Source organism: Macaca nemestrina, chromosome 10 (assembly GCF_043159975.1).
Source record: "Macaca nemestrina isolate mMacNem1 chromosome 10, mMacNem.hap1, whole genome shotgun sequence".
Classification (NCBI taxonomy): Eukaryota; Metazoa; Chordata; class Mammalia; order Primates; family Cercopithecidae; genus Macaca; species Macaca nemestrina.
The window spans coordinates 48,351,901-48,367,894 of NC_092134.1; the positions used below are offsets into that span (position 1 = coordinate 48,351,901).

Sequence of the window (15,994 nt, forward strand, 5' to 3'; positions counted from 1 at the left end):
AATGAATTGTGAACAAAACAGACACAGGATTAGGAAGTTTGCTTTTCAGGTATGTAGGCATTTGCAAGAAAAAAAAAATACTTTTAGTGTTTACTTCTGAATTTACCAGTGTTTGACTCTGAGTTATATTATCTTCTTCTAAATACAACCAGCTAGGGTGATTGGGCCTCTTGGTCCTCTGAATGCAGAGGGCTTAAAGACTAGAAAAATAACTTGGCATCTTCCCACACTTCCATCCCGCCTCTAAGTGCCCCACAGAAACACTTCTTCTACTCTATACTCCTCCAGTCTATTGAGCCCTCCACATCCTCACTAATCATACTGCCAACTAAAGAATGACAGGTTCATAAATTTGGAAAGCAGAGCTTTATTTCTCATAAAGGGTTGCAGCCTGCAAGGTGGCCATTTTCATAGCCTGGGAAGCATAGCCTCTGGGCAGAGGCCAGAAACAGGCACTTGAGGAGGCTCAGAAGAATAAGACAGATGTATGCTGAATGGTTGGCTACATATACATATTCAATGAGCTATAGAAAGAGTCATTAATGTCATAAATATTTCCGAAAGGAGAAACGTGCACATGCACAATTGGGCCTCATGCCTCTTCATGGGTCCAAGGGCGGAGTTTTTGGCTGTCCGCAAAATGTGAAAGAGAAGACAGGAAGATACTTAATGTGGATCCTCTGTAGACTGTCCAGAAACACTCCATAGTCGCTGGTCTCTTATTAAGAAGGAATGCTAGTCAGTTGTTGTGTTGAAACTGCAAAAGGGAGGAACAGCAGTTGAAATCAGAAGCAATTTAAATCAGTTGGTTGAAATCAGTGATGGAGTCTTTTAAAAGGGATGATTTCTGTTTAGCCCTTAGGAAAGAAAGCCTAATGGTGGATAGAAAAGGAGGGTTTGTAATGAGGCACGCCCAACCTCCTATGCCATCATGGCTGGGAACTCAGCCTCCAAGGTTTCTCTGGGGTCCCTTTGGCCAAGAAGAGATCTGTTAGGGGTGGTAAGAATTTTTTTGTATGTTTTATCTGTCAACACCCACCTCTTGTCCTCATCTCTTTTTAAACTTAGATTCAGGATTAATTAGTAACATCTTTATAACCACCCTTCTCTCTCCCTTGATTTCAGTAGCTAAGTCTATGCTGACTCTGGTGTAGTTGAAGTTTGCTGGATAAAATATTACAACTGCACAGAACAGAATAAAATTATAATAACTGACATTAAATCAACACTCAGTATTTCCTGACAATGCTAGTGGATTTCTGATAAGGTCTATCTTTTACAGGGAATACTACTGTGAGTAGGGTTTGAGAAGTGGATTTTATAGGATTTGTAAAAATGCTCATAAATAACGAAAGAGGCACAGAAGGGAATTCAGGTATGACTGTCTTCATGTGCAGTTGCAATTCTCTTAGTCTTCAACTGTGAGCTATGAACAGCAGCAACTCTAATTTAAAAGCTGTTTAAAAATATCTCTCTTGACAAATCTTTCATTGAAGTGTCTCCCAAAAGCTCAGTGCATTCCATAAAATTCTTCTTAAACCCTAGCTATACTTTACTGAAAAAATGCCAAGGGAAAATGTATTTTATCTTTAAATATCATTGTATTAGACTTGTACTTGAGATATGTTGTTTTCTTATATATTTTTTAGTTCCTGAAATTTTATTATTGTGTTTACGTTGTTGTTCCATTTCAGCACAAATCTTATAAAACCAGCCGGGTCCACTGCAATTCAATTCTGCAGCTGACCAATTGGAGTTAGCACAGACCTCACAAATTAAAAGACATGGTCCCTAAGAATACTTCCCTGACTTGATACACTAGAGCCACACTTTAGGGTTGTCAGGAGACATTATACTTCTTATTACTGACTGGCTATAAATTCAGAGGTTTCCATGACTCCGAATCAGTTTTGATAACTTGCTAAAAGGACACAGAAATCAGGAAAGCACTATACTTATGATTACAGTTGTATTACAAAGGACATAAATCAGGAGAGCCAGCCAAATGAAGAACACATACAGTACAAGGCTTCTATGAACTCATCCTACGGAATCAGAGCACATCACCCTCTTGCCACATCAGTGTATTCATCAACCAGAAAGACCATCAATTTTTGATGTCCAGAGTCTTTATTGCAGTTTCATTAAGTAGGTATTATTGGTTAAATCATGGGGCACCTGATTGAATTCAACTTCTAGCCTCTTTTCTCCTGAAGTTGGAACTTGGGCTGATACCATGTGAGTCAAAGCTCCAATCCCCTTATCACATGGTTGGTTTTTCGGGAGTGGCTTAGGCCCATCACAAATCATCTGGCTAACAGAAGCCAACAGTAATGACCATCATGGGTCATCTCATTAACATAAGTTATCAAAGCCTGCCGTGAATAACAAAGAAATACTATCACTTGGCAAATCTCAATAATTTATTTTTTCCTAGGAACCAGAGGCAAATGCCAGTCAAATTCTTTATAATTTAACAGTTTTGCTTTTTATTATTACTGATAGAAATGCCCATAAACAGGTGGGATTTATCGGTATATGAATGTAACATAGACAGCACATAGTATTTACTACTATGTGTTGGCTGGCAGTTCATATTAAATCAAAGTAGCTTGGTCTGCAGCTCTGTACTCTATCAATTCTGTCACGTCTCTCGGCAGTTATTTAAATTTAATTCCTCAGGTTTTTTAAAATAATGACAATAAAATATCTACCTCCTTATTAATTATGTGTTACCCATTCTGGCCTTTGCTAGTTTCGAGGCTCTATCAAGGCTCCCCTTCCCTGCAAAAATTAGAGAAAAATATCTCCAACTATGTGAGTTTTTGAGGGAATGAGAAATAAGTATTAGGATCCAGTATGCACTGAGTGGCCAGCCACAAGTGCATCTGGTGAGAGAAAGGTAAAAGGAGGCTCTTATTGGCAACATGGGAGAAGTTCACATAAGCTACTTATAAACAGAGTTTATTGGTTCTAGAGACTCAAAGCCAGAGTTGTTGTCAGTTCATTGGTGGAGATGCCATTACTGGGCAAATATTCTTTCCAGAACATCTTATCCAAATTACTATAGTCTTAAAGAAAATCTAGTAATCAGTCTTGTCATAGGAGTATATGAATATGTGTAAAACATACACGCTGTGGAAAACAGGAAATGTGAAGACGTGAAAGGATTTCTCGTGGGGTTTTTAGAAAGTCCTTGGAAAAATTTCTTTCTTTTTTTTTTTTTTTTTTTTTGAGACGGAGTCTCGCTGTGTCGCCCAGGCTGGAGTGCAGGGGCGCGATCTCGGCTCACTGCAAGCTCCGCCTCCCGGGTTCACGCCATTCTCCTGCCTCAGCCTCCCGAGTAGCTGGGACTACAGGCGCCCACAACCGCGCCCGGCTAATTTTTTTTTGTATTTTTAGTAGAGATGGGGTTTCACCGTGGTCTCGATCTCCTGACCTTGTGATCCGCCCGCCTCGGCCTCCCAAAGTGCTGGGATTACAGGCGTGAGCCACCGCGCCCGGCCGGAAACAATTTCTTAGTTAAGCATGTTTGTATGAGCTCATCTCCTTTGTGCCTTCTCAGTCCTATTTTGTCTGGATCTAGCAAAAGTGATTTTATCCTGATATCTGCAAATTTCACAGATCAATGTCATAGACGTTGTCTTGCTTATTTTTAAATCCTTTCTGTTGCACATGAGAGGTGACAAATATGAGTTCAAGGCATTTTCATGGAATCCTAACCCAAAGATATGATCATTATTTTGTCTTAATTACTTCAGTTACTTTCATTTGGTTCAAAGGAGTAGGAAGATTTGGGAATCAAGGAAAACTTTATTAGCATTCTTTCCCAAAATAAGAAATGGAAAACTCAGCTTAAACTGGTTTAGTCAAAATAAAGGATGTAATTTCTCCTGAAGCTCATGGATAGTTCTGCCTTCTGTTGAAGTTGGTTTGTTAATGAAAAACTAATAATAATAAAAATAAGCCCTGTAAAATATTTTGAAGAGTTTTATTCTGAGCAGATTTGAGTGACTATGCCTCAGGAACACTGTTTCAATAAGTCCTGAGAAAGTGCACCCAAGGCAGTTGGGTTGCAGTTTGGTTTTATACATTTTAGGGAGACAGAAATTGCAGGAAAAATCTTAAGTCAATACATGGAAATTGTACACTGGTTTGGCCTGAAAAGGTGGGACATCTCAAAGCTGAGATTTTTAAGTCATAAGGTGTTTTTAAGGATTGTTAGTTTGGCGTTTGGTTAAAGGAGCTAAGCTTTGTCTAAAGACTTGAAGTCAGTTAAAAGGAATGCTTTAGTTAAGGCAAGGGGGTCTGCTATCTGTCATGTGATGCCATACGAGACTCACATTGGAATGTAAGCCACATTATACCAGGTGTATAATTTTAAAAAACTGTTCAATGAGATTTTATGGTTTGTAGGGCATGACTGAACCCTTGCCTTGCACGGCCTTAGGCTTTGTTTATAAGTTGTTATGTTATTGACAGAAAGAATGTTCTGTCAGTCTTGTGACCTCTATTTTTAACTTAATGTTTGTCAGTTGTGCTTAAACTCCAAAAAGGAGGGGGTATAACAAGGCAAAAACTTTTTAAGTTTTCTTGCGACAAAGTCTCGCTCATTTCCCCCAGGCTGGAGTGCAATGGTGCAATCTCGCCTCCTGGGTTCAATGGTGTGAACCTCAGCCTCCTAGGTTCAAGTGATTCTCCTGCCTCAGTCCCCTGAGGAGCTTGGATTACAGGCGCCTGCCACCACTTCCCTCTAATTTTTGTAGTTTTAGTAGAGACAGGGTTTCACCTTGTTGGCCAAGCTGGTCTCAAACTTCTGACCACAGGTGATCTGCCCGCCTCGGCCTCCGAAAGTGCTGGGATTACAGGCATGAGCCACTGCACCTGGCAACAAGGCATGTCTGATAAGCTTTCCGATCATTGCCAAGAACTCAGTTTTTAAGGTTTATCTAGGGTTCCCTTGGCTAAGGGTGAGTCCATTCAGTCAGTTGAAGAGCTTAGAATTATATTTTTTAGTTTACAGGTTTATTATAGAACCAACAAGTCCATATGCCTACTGTGCAGTTACAGACCAATACACTGAGACAGCAGGGTTTGTAGAAGTGGAAGAGTTTAATGATCAAAGAGAGGCCTAGTAAGGAGACAAGAAGAGACCCTTACATCTGTCTCCTTGAGGACATCTTGGCTGGGATTTTTAAGGGGATTGTGTAGGGCTAGGGACTAGAAAATTGGGGTCGTCAATAGGTTAAGGCAAGGGGGATGAAATCATCAGGTTGTGGAAACTACATTTCTTTTGATGTGTCAGCTCCTCATGGGGTCTTAGACCAGGTGGAATTAGTGACATCCTTCAGCCCAGCTAGCATCAGTAGTTTCATTAGTATGCAGGACCTGAATGAATATCTCTAATGGAAAATGTAACTTTTCACAATGTTTAAGTCGTCATCTATAGAACATTTAGGGAGCACTGTAATCTTCTGACCAGGTTTATGTGATTCTAGGGTGGGGGTGGACTAGGCAGGAAACAACTATTAGGAAGTGGGTCAGAGATCAAGTTTGCCTAATGATTAATGCTGAGTTTGGTGCAATCTTGGTTTATTTTTGTTTCTTCACCTCCTTTCTTCCCTGACTAATTTTTATAATGTTTATAGGATTGGTTTCAGATTCAGGGCTTAAATGTCACTAGATGCAAGTCACCTTCTCCTAGGGTGTCTCTATCTCCAGACTTCTTTGATGGCTTCTACCAGTTTCAAGCTTTTTCCTAGTTGTACCGAGATGGGTGCAGAGAGACCTCAAATTTTTGTATTAACAATCCAGGAAAAGGTTAAAAGGGCTTTTATGTTCTAGGAACAAAAAAAAAAAAAAGAAAAAAAGGTGCTCAGATTGGGTTATCTGCCTGTCCCTGAACTAACTACTTTTTCCAAGGAAGAATGGGATACATTATTAGGTTAAACCAATCAGCTGCTATCCTTAGAACAGCACCTTGAGTTAATTATCTAAACCAAATTCAATAAAAATGGTGAAGTGTGAATTCCTCATAAAGAACAGTTCAATTGTCTGAAGATGTGAGGAATGATTAATGCTGTTAAGGCAATTTACAAATTTCCATTTCAGCCACTGTCTTGCAAATGTCACCCTCTTCCTTTCATCTGGAAGAACTGACACTTCCCAGTTCCCTCCCTTCCCTCCCTCCCTCCCTCCCTCCCTCCCTTCCTTCCTTCCTTCCTTCCCTCTTTTCTTCCCTTTTTATTTCCTTCCTGCTTTCCATCATATTTCTTTCATTCTGCCTCCCCACTGAACTACTGGCCAACTTTACTCCATTTCTTCTCACCTCTCTCTCTCTCATTCCCTCTCTCATTGTAGTTAGATCTTCTTTACTTGCATTTATAAAGTTTTGTCAGAGTACAAAATTAATTAACCAACAGATATTTATTGATCATAGAGTTGATCCTCCTTAACCTGGAGTAGTTTATTCAGAGATGAATTACCTTCCAGAAGAATTTTTCAATTAAATATATCCTTATTGCAAGGAACACAGAAGAAACTGATAGAAAAACTTTCATCATGTTTCAATTTTTAAAAATTGAATTACCAATATGCAGGAAGGAGAGTATTCTTGACCTTGAATGCTCCATTCTCACAGTACAGCTTGATACATCATCCTAAAGATAAATCAGTCTGTCTTTAATAGCCTGAAACTAGATTTCACAACTCTCATTTGGCTTATGATGTTTACAAAAGCATTTGATTTTAATATGCGGTTGTTTTGTCAGTATAAACACTTTCTGACCTATATCCTTTCTTCTGTATAGCCTCCTCAGCTGGGGAGGAAATGCTACCATGGCAACATGTCAGCTGCTGCCACCTCTTCACAGCTTCAATCATCTATTTAAAAGCAATTAAAGTGTTCAGACCAACTTCTAGTAAAGTTTAGAGGCAGTACAAGTGACTTTAGCATCTTCTTTCCTCAAAAAATTATTTGTAGAAATTATTGAGTTTCTTTGAATTACACTGCATAATCACATGGAGAATTAGCTACATTTTAAATTTTACAAAAACTGTCTCTTGTTGGTGAATAACTTTTGGAAGGAACAAAACCCTCCCTGAAACAGTTTCATGAACCTTGTATGAACAGAGTGACATTTGGCCGGGCGCGGTGGCTCAAGCCTGTAATCCCAGCACTTTGGGAGGCCGAGAGGGGCGGATCACGAGGTCAGGAGATCGAGACCATCCTGGCTAACACGGTGAAACCCCGTCTCTACTAAAAATACAAGAAAATTAGCCGGGCGAGGTGGCGGGCGCCTGTAGTCCCAGCTACTCGGGAGGCTGAGGCAGGAGAATGGCGTGAACCCGGGGAGGCGGAGCTTGCAGTGAGCCGAGATCGCGCCACTGCACTCCAGCCTGGGGCACAGAGCAAGACTCCGTCTCAAAAAAAAAAAAAAAAAAAAAAAAGAACAGAGTGACATTTGATTTGCCACTCTAAAGTTCCTTTTTTTTAATGGAAAATCACTAGTTTCTTTATCTCTTGACTTTATACTTTCATCACTAACCTTAGGAATTGTTTTATTTCTTGATTTTTTTTTCAGTGAGAAATGAAATTTTGTAAGTTTACATGAGTTAAAGCATACTCAGATATATGTTTAGATAGGGTTGGGTTGCTTGCTTATAAGCTAAATGACTCATCTCATACAACGCACCATATGTATCTATTTCTATCCTCCATGTCTTTTAGTTTTTTGTTATTATTATTAATTTTTAAAATTTTAGCTTATGGTTTATTGCTGCCTTCTGGAACAGTTCTTCAATCTGACCTTGCAACTCATCATTTCCTTCTTGAGTTGCTTCTATACTATTATTTTTCACATTAACTTATTTTGAGTATTTCTTATTTTGAGTATTAGCTCTGTTCTTTCCTCTGAATACATTTCCTTGGGACAATCAGTGGCTTCCCTTAAATTTTAAAAGTTGGAAGCAATAGCCTAGACCATAGATTGTCACAGGTGCTAAATTAGGAAGCACAGTAGATTTCACAGTCATAATCTTGAAACTTGTAATAAACAACAATTGCTTATTGTATTCTATTCTGAAGATCATCCACAGTAATCACATTAACTCATTAGAGCAGACACAGGGTAAAACCTGGTTTTGGGGCCTTTCTCACATCTGTCACAATAACATAACATAACTTTAGAGACAAAAATAACCAGAAGCTAGAGGACTACAACTACTAGAGTAGAAAAAGGAAAGAAAACTTGAACGGCGTATACCATCTGAGGTAGCATTATTATAACACATAAATCAAGAATTTAAAATAAGCCTGATAAATGTACTCAAGGAGACAAAAAATATAGGCCCGATTTGACACTAGAACAAAATATTCGTCTAAAATTCCAAGTGAAAATATACAAAGTATGAAAAATAAGTGTTTGGGAAAAATAGTCAACGGAAGAAAAATTAGCATACATACTCATGGAGAATAAACTAGTAAATAGAAAAGTTCAGAATGGAAAACTCTCCCAGAATGAAGCTAAAGTATACTACACAAAAGAAAAGCCAAGAGGTATGGAAGATAAATGAAGAAGTGACAAATTCAGAAAGTAAAGAGGTCCCAAAAACCAAAAGGAGAAAAATAAAGAGAGCAAAATATTTCACTTTGAAAGTGTTCATTGGTGTCAAACAGAGATGCAGTAATTGAAAGTGTTGAGATAAAATTTCACAATGTGCAAAAGATATTATCACGTATTTTTTAAAAAAAAATAGAACCAATGGCAATACTTTTTGAAGTAATGAGGTAATTGAAGCAGTTTTCTAGGTTTAAAATCTATCCTATTTGCTTTACCAATCATAATGAATTACAAAATCTAATAAGAGGCACCATTTATAAGAGTAACAATATCTATATAGTATGTTTCAATTAAAATCATCCAGAAGGCAAAAAACTCTACAGAGAAAACTTAAAACTTTTAAAAAAGAAACATAGAACACAATAGGAAAAATAGCAGTTCCATGCTCTTGGACGGAATGATATCAGTTCTTCACAAATTAGTTCAACCATTTAATACAATCCCAATACAAATTCCAGTTGAACGTATTTTTGTTTATATTCTCTTGCTTTTTTTAATCTGTAATTCTTTTTTTTTTTTTTTTTTTTTTTTCTGTTTCTCTTTGTATACTGCCCTTAGTAGAGAAAATGAAGCAAGATGTCAGGCACAGCATATTCTTTGTAGACTATTTTCAATACTGAAAATTGAAAATTATTTCCAACTTCCTTTTCCTTAAGTCCACAGTAACATTTTGCTTCCCCTACCCAGGGGCCTTTTCCAGGCTGAACCCCCAGACTGAGCTTTATTTATGCTTTACTCTCCATTCAAAATGAAAGCTCAGATGACATTAAACAATGTATTCAAGAATAAGTTGCAAAATATTTTTTTCAGAGTCATTATTTATTGTTCTGTACCTAAACCTAAATTTTTCAGAATAAGTAAAAGAGGTTGGCAAACAAGATTGTCAGCAACTTTTGAATCTGTGGATTCAAATGGATTGGGCTTTGCTATACTATGTTAGAGACTGATGTTTCTGCTTCCTTTTCTCCATTTCTTCTATTTAAGTCTTAGCTAGACTTATGCCTACCCAGCTTAGGCTACAATTCCTAGTTTCTCTTTCTACTAAGGTGGTGGATGTAATCATTTTCTGGTAAATAAATACAATTGGAAGTTATGTTTTCAACTACTGGGTCATGCCCATAAAAATAAAAGTTTGTACCCTATCGCCCTTACCCTTCCCAAGGCTGAAATGTGGATGTGGTAGTAAACTACCCTTTGCTCTGTGGATGAGGACCCTATTTTAGCGGTGACAGAGCGATAAGATGTAAAATATCTGAGTCTCTAATAGTGAAGTCTCCCATAGTGAAGATGGCATGCCAGCCCAGGAACATGGGACCAGACTAACAATTAAAAGAGAAACCTGGCCGGGCGCAGTGGCTCAAGCCTGTAATCCCAGCACTTTGGGAGGCCAAGACGGGCGGATCACGAGGTCAGGAGATCGAGACCATCCTGGCTAAAACGGTGAAACCCAGTCTCTACTAAAAAATACAAAAAAATAGCCGGGTGAGGCGGCAGGCGCCTGTAGTCCCAGCTACTCGGGAGGCTGAGGCAGGAGAATGGCCTGAACCTGGGAGGTGGAGCTTGCAGTGAGCTGAGATCCGGCCACTGCACTCCAGCCTGGGCAACAGAGCAAGACTCCGTCTCAAAAAAAAAAAAAAAAAAAAAAGAGAGAAACCTCTTCTAAGTTACTCTATTTTTAGTTTCTTCTTATACAGTTTAGCTTTTTATCTTTTTTTTTTCTTTTTTCTTTTTTGAGATAGGGTCTCACTCTGTTGCATAGGCTAGAGTGTAGTGGTGCCTCACAGCTCACTGCAACCTTGAACCTCCTGGGCTCAAGCAATCCTCCCACCCCAGTCTCCAGAGTAGCTAGAACTATAGGTGTGTGCCATCATACCTGGCTTTTTTTTTTTTTCTTTCTTTTATTAAGAAATAGGGTCTTGTTTTGTTGCCCAGGCTGGTCTCAAACTCCTGACTTCAAGCAATCCTCCCACCTTGGCCTCCCCAAATGCTGGAATTACAGGCATGAGCCATTGTGTGCCAGGCCTTATCATTATGCCAGGCCTATCTTATCATTCATAATTTACCTCCATAATTTGGTGTGTGAATCTTTGTTTGGAAACAGTGAAATAAATAAATAATTAAACACTGTCCCTGTCATACCCGCAATAGGAATGAATTGCATCAATGGATATAGTTGAGCATTGAGCTAAAATTCCAGATTTATGCACATGCTGTGTATGTGTGTTTCTGTGCATATGTATGTGTAGACTTAAATTTCTTTGAATTATTACTTTAAAAAACTGAAGCTGTGACAAAGATAAGTATAGTACTAGAGTTTAGTAAAGAAACGTCATTTTATATATAAGCTTTCAGCTTTCTAGATATTTAAAAATCTCCTCTTAAGATTTAAGAAGGGTATCTTATGTTTTCAAAACTGTTTTTAACAGTGGTTTATAATTTTTAAATTTTCTCAATAACTGTGTAGTTTGAGTGAGTTAATACTTTTTCTTAAGAAAAAACAAAGTCTGGGTTGAATAATGGCTGAATATGTGTAAATAAAATGCAAAAGTGGGCCGGGCGCAGTGGTTCACGCCTGTAATCCCAGCACTTTGGGAGGCTGAGACGGGCGGATCAAGTGGTCAGGAGATCGAGACCACGGTGAAACCCTGTCTCTACAAAAAGTACAAAAAATTAGCCGGGCGAGGTGGCGGGCGCCTGTAGTCACAGCTACTTGGGAGGCCGAGGCAGGAGAATGGCGTGAACCCGGGAGACAGAGCTTGCAGCGAGCCGACATCCCGCCACTGCACTCTAGCCTGGGCAACAGAGCGAGACTGTCTCAAAAAAAAAAAAAAAAAAGCAAAAGTTTATGATATTTTAACCAATATGCATCTTAAATATTCTTTAACTGTAATTACATAAATTATCTCATTTACCTTTCACAACAACCTTTTCCACAGATAAGGAAACTGAGGCAGAGAGGCATGAAGTAACTTGCACAATAACCTGCTTTTAGGACGTGAAAAGATCTGGGATTTGAACAAGCAGTCTGACTATAGAGTAAGCTTTTCAACTTCTATTCTCTGAAAGTTGTTACTGGCTAAGCACCAGTTATAGGATTTACTGACGGCTAAGATTTGAGAAATGCTGGAGCAAAAGCGTTCAAAAGCTCCTTTTTCTATGAAAACAGTAACTTATGAAAGGTTGTTTATAAATTTATTTGTTTATAATGACATAGTGGTACTGCACTCTGTTTATTGGGAACAAGAAGAAGTGACATATTTTGTTCTGAAAAGTAGCTTCAAATCTATGAAGTTACTTTTTTATTTGTTTGCTTTGTTTTTTTTTGAGATGGAGTCTTGCTCAGTTGCCCAGGCTGGAAGGCAGTGGCACTATCTCAGCTGACTGTAACCTCCGTCTCCTGGGTTCAATTGATTGTCCTGCCTCAGCCCCCGAGTAGCTGGGATTACAGGCACATGCCGCCATGCCCAACTAATTTTTTGGTTTTTAGTAGAGACTGGGTTTCACTGTGTTGCCCAGGCTGGTCTAGAACTCCTGACCTCAGGCAATGCACCCGCCTCGGCCTCCCAAAGTTCTAGGATTACAGGTATGAACCATCACTCCTGGCCTTGAAAGTTTGAAAGTTAGAGAAGTCTGTAAAAAGAGGAACTCCTGATTTTAACAAAGTAATGGCTGGTGGCTAGGACAAATTACAAATGAAAGTAATCAGACTTAGTATGTAGACTTGAAGTAGGAAAACATTTAATTATAATTCCCCTAAGTCACAGGCATGAAATGGAATAAGCAATTTTTTATAAGCTAGTATTCCGCTAATTATAGTCCCTTAAACTACTTATTGATAGTTTATTAGATATTTGAGTTGGATTAGTAGATATTTTATTTTTAAGATGATAGACATTTGAATTAGAATTCAAGTAAGATTGTTGTTATCAGGAGAGTAGTGAAATGTGCAGAGAATTAGGAATTGGACATTTAATCTTTGAACTCTATATAAACCACTTAATAGCTGTGAGACAATGGACAAATACACGGCCTCTCTATTTCTACATTTCTAAAACCCTAATTCAACAAAATTTATCTCTGAGGATCATTATCACTATTAAATAAACTAATATAGTTAAATTGAGCAATATTGTGCAGGACTCACAATATGTACTTAAGATATCTTCACCCTTAACAACATCCTCATTCTTCTAGTACTAAACTTGCTCCTGTATATTGCCCAATTTTATTACATAAAAATCCTATGAAGTCTGTATTCTTACCAATTAATAGAGCTGTATCTATATAAATTTAGATTCACAGAGCCATATTTATTAAATAAAGTTTGACATGAGTTCATATATAGGCACTGAGGAATGATAACATAACCAGTTATATAAAATGCAATATATGTATTTTAAAATGTTCTTGAATATATCTTCAAGATATGAGGATCTCAAAAGAAATTTCTCCATGTGTCAGAGCCAGTAAAGACTGCTATACATATCTTATTTTCATATAAGCAATATATGGTGTGATTCTTTATTTTTACAGTTTCTTATGAACCTTATTTATTTCTTTTAACTATGGTGCCTCTAAGTTCTCCCTCCACTGGATCTTTCCTAGACTAAAAATGTAAGCTAAAGAAGCGTGGGGGAAAAGAGACTCTAAAACAAAGACACTAGTAATAACATAAATGCTTATTTTTCTCTTACCTAATTATTGTGGGGATGAACTGTAGGCTGTCTCTGATACATTCAGTAACTCTCCATATGATGGAAGTCAGTCCCTACGACTTTACCACATTATAGCCTGTGAAAGAGGGAAAGGGAAGAAGTGGAGAGCACAAAGTTTGCTTTTAACTAAGCCTTGTGGAGGTTGCAAAGATCACTTTCACTCGTATACCACTGACTAGAGTGTACAGCCACACTTAGCTGCAAGGGAATTTCAGAAATTTTGCCTCTAACTCAGCAGCCATGTGCCAGGCTAACACTTTTTATACAAAAAGAGAATAACTTTTGGAGGACAAGTAGCATCTGCCATACTTCTAATCAACAGTTAAGCTTATTGAAATTTCTTCTATCTTAAGAAAAAAAAAAAAAAAAAAAAGTTAAACCAAAAACTTTAAAACATTTTATTATCTCTTTTCTTTCAAGCTATCTTATCTTGTTCCTCCCATTCGGTAGCCAAACTTCTTAAATGTTCTTTCCAATTACTGTCTCCATTTTCATATCTCTTCTTCATTTCTGAAGCTATCTGGTATTTTCTTCTGCCCCTTATAAACCAGTATGCCTGCTTCCATAGTTTTAATTACATATTTAGGTCTAATTTCTTTAATAATTCTTTGGAGCATAATTATGGAGTCAGACACAGATCTAGGTTATAGCAGTGAACATAAGATAACTTCTTATCATTCTTATTAGAAAACAAAACTAAACATAACACTCGATTAATATTATATTTTACCATTTTGATGAGGACTAAGAGGAAAGACCATGGTAATTCCATGAAGCCACAAATACATGAGGCAAGGCTGGAACACGTAAGGCAGGAACCACGCCTGTTTTACCTGTATTCTCTTTCTAGTGACTAACACAATGTCTGACATAGAAACAGAACTAAATGAATATTTTTTGGAAAAATTAGAGAACTAAAATTTGTCATGGACTTATTGATTTGACTTTTTGGAAGCTCAGAGTTCAAATGGACTACTCATCTCTTGCAGTTTTACGAGACACTATGATATTGAACGAGCATGCATACACACTGCCTTCTATCCAAGTGGATTAGTGGAGAACAAGAGTAGGGGACAAGGCTTGGGTGAAAATACTTAATTACTGAGTACAAGCAATGAGAAATTAACATACTCTGTTATAAACACTCCAAATTTCTCATCTCTAAGATGGGCATAATTTCATAATGAGGTATTATAAAGGACTTATGTATCACAAATGCTCAGTATTTTGGGATCTCCTAACAACTGAACTATTAGGAAGTGTACTGCTGATTTTCTTCTTTACAATAGTAAATCTACTGTTTTTCTTCTTTACAAGAGTAAATATACAATAGTAAAAGTGAAGGTATTTTCCTTTTGAGATTTTCTTCTTTACAATAGTAAATATACAATAGTAAAAGTGAAGGTATTTTCCTTTTGAGATTTTCTTCTTTACAATAGTAAATATACAATAGTAAAAGTGAAGGTATTTTCCTTTTGAGATTTGTTTTCTCCACCATACTTTTCTTCACAGTAGACTACTAAATGCACTGAAACTTTGATTGAATAATTAAATTACCCAGAAGCATATTTCTTTACATATTTATCTAGCACTTGTCCTTATGTTGTCACATCTGCATTTTTTTTTTCTGGTTGAAGATACATAGCCAGAGTTTCTTAAAAACAGGGTGAATAAGTTGGGTTTGTTTACAAATGTACAAATGTACACTCCAGAATTTTCTCTTTCTCTACTTTATTGAAGGTCCCTAAACTATATATAAATATATATGTATGTATATATATGTGTATGTATATATATGTATATATGTGTGTACATACGTGTGTGTATATGTGTATGTATATATGAGATATCTTATGGTTTTGCATTAGGCATGATTATATATTATTCCATATATATGATTTTAAAATGAATAATTCTATACATTTTAATCTGTTGTATGAACTACAGACATCTCGTCTGAAAATTCATTTCTCTAGCTTTTTGAAAACGAGCATGGTAATAGTTAATAGAATTCTTGATCTTGCTCTTAACTGTGATGGCAACAGAGAAAGGTATGTGTAACACAGAACTACCCCCTTTCATATCAAGCAACATAATAGGGTTTAACTTTATTTAGTAAATGCAAATTATAATACGATGGTGTAATAGAAGAAAATTATATATATCTGCTATACATGTACATAATTTAAATTAAACTTTATAATAACTTCTAGAAAATTTACTTTTTATATTACCATAGTCTCTCACTCCAAATAGTTTTCTTGGCTTTTCTTTGCTACCTTCTTCTCTTTCATTTCCAGTCAGCATTATCATTGCAATACAGTTGAAAATTCCAGTTGTCTGGATCAATATTTCTGTTTCATTTTGCTTAAATCCTTCTACACACTGTTGCAGGCCAGCAGAGTCACATAAGCACTGTCACATGCTTTTTTGTTGCTAAGGGCAACACTACAGATGGCAAAAACTGGCTATTGTACGTCACGTTACACACACAAACACATGATGGTTGGAAACAGCTTAAACATTTCAAAGGCAGTTCACCTTTAAGTTTTATGATTTTATATGCCATGTAATCATGTGGCCTTTAAAATACGGTTCTAAATTCAGTTAAATAAAGTTTATTTCCTTTCTGTGTTAATATGTCATCAATTCATTGCC

General features: G+C 37.1%; 1 long non-coding RNA gene across 1 annotated transcript; it reads right to left on the bottom strand.

The window, feature by feature from the left end:
* Nucleotides 1–360: 360 nt before the first annotated feature.
* On the bottom strand, nt 361–15,739 carry LOC105473265 (uncharacterized). The gene is made up of 3 exons (XR_982126.3): nt 15,571–15,739; nt 13,316–13,412; nt 361–757 (listed from the first exon to the last, which is right to left on the bottom strand). It is a non-coding gene; the product is annotated as an uncharacterized lncRNA (long non-coding RNA).
* Between the last annotated feature and the right edge of the window lie 255 nt (nt 15,740–15,994).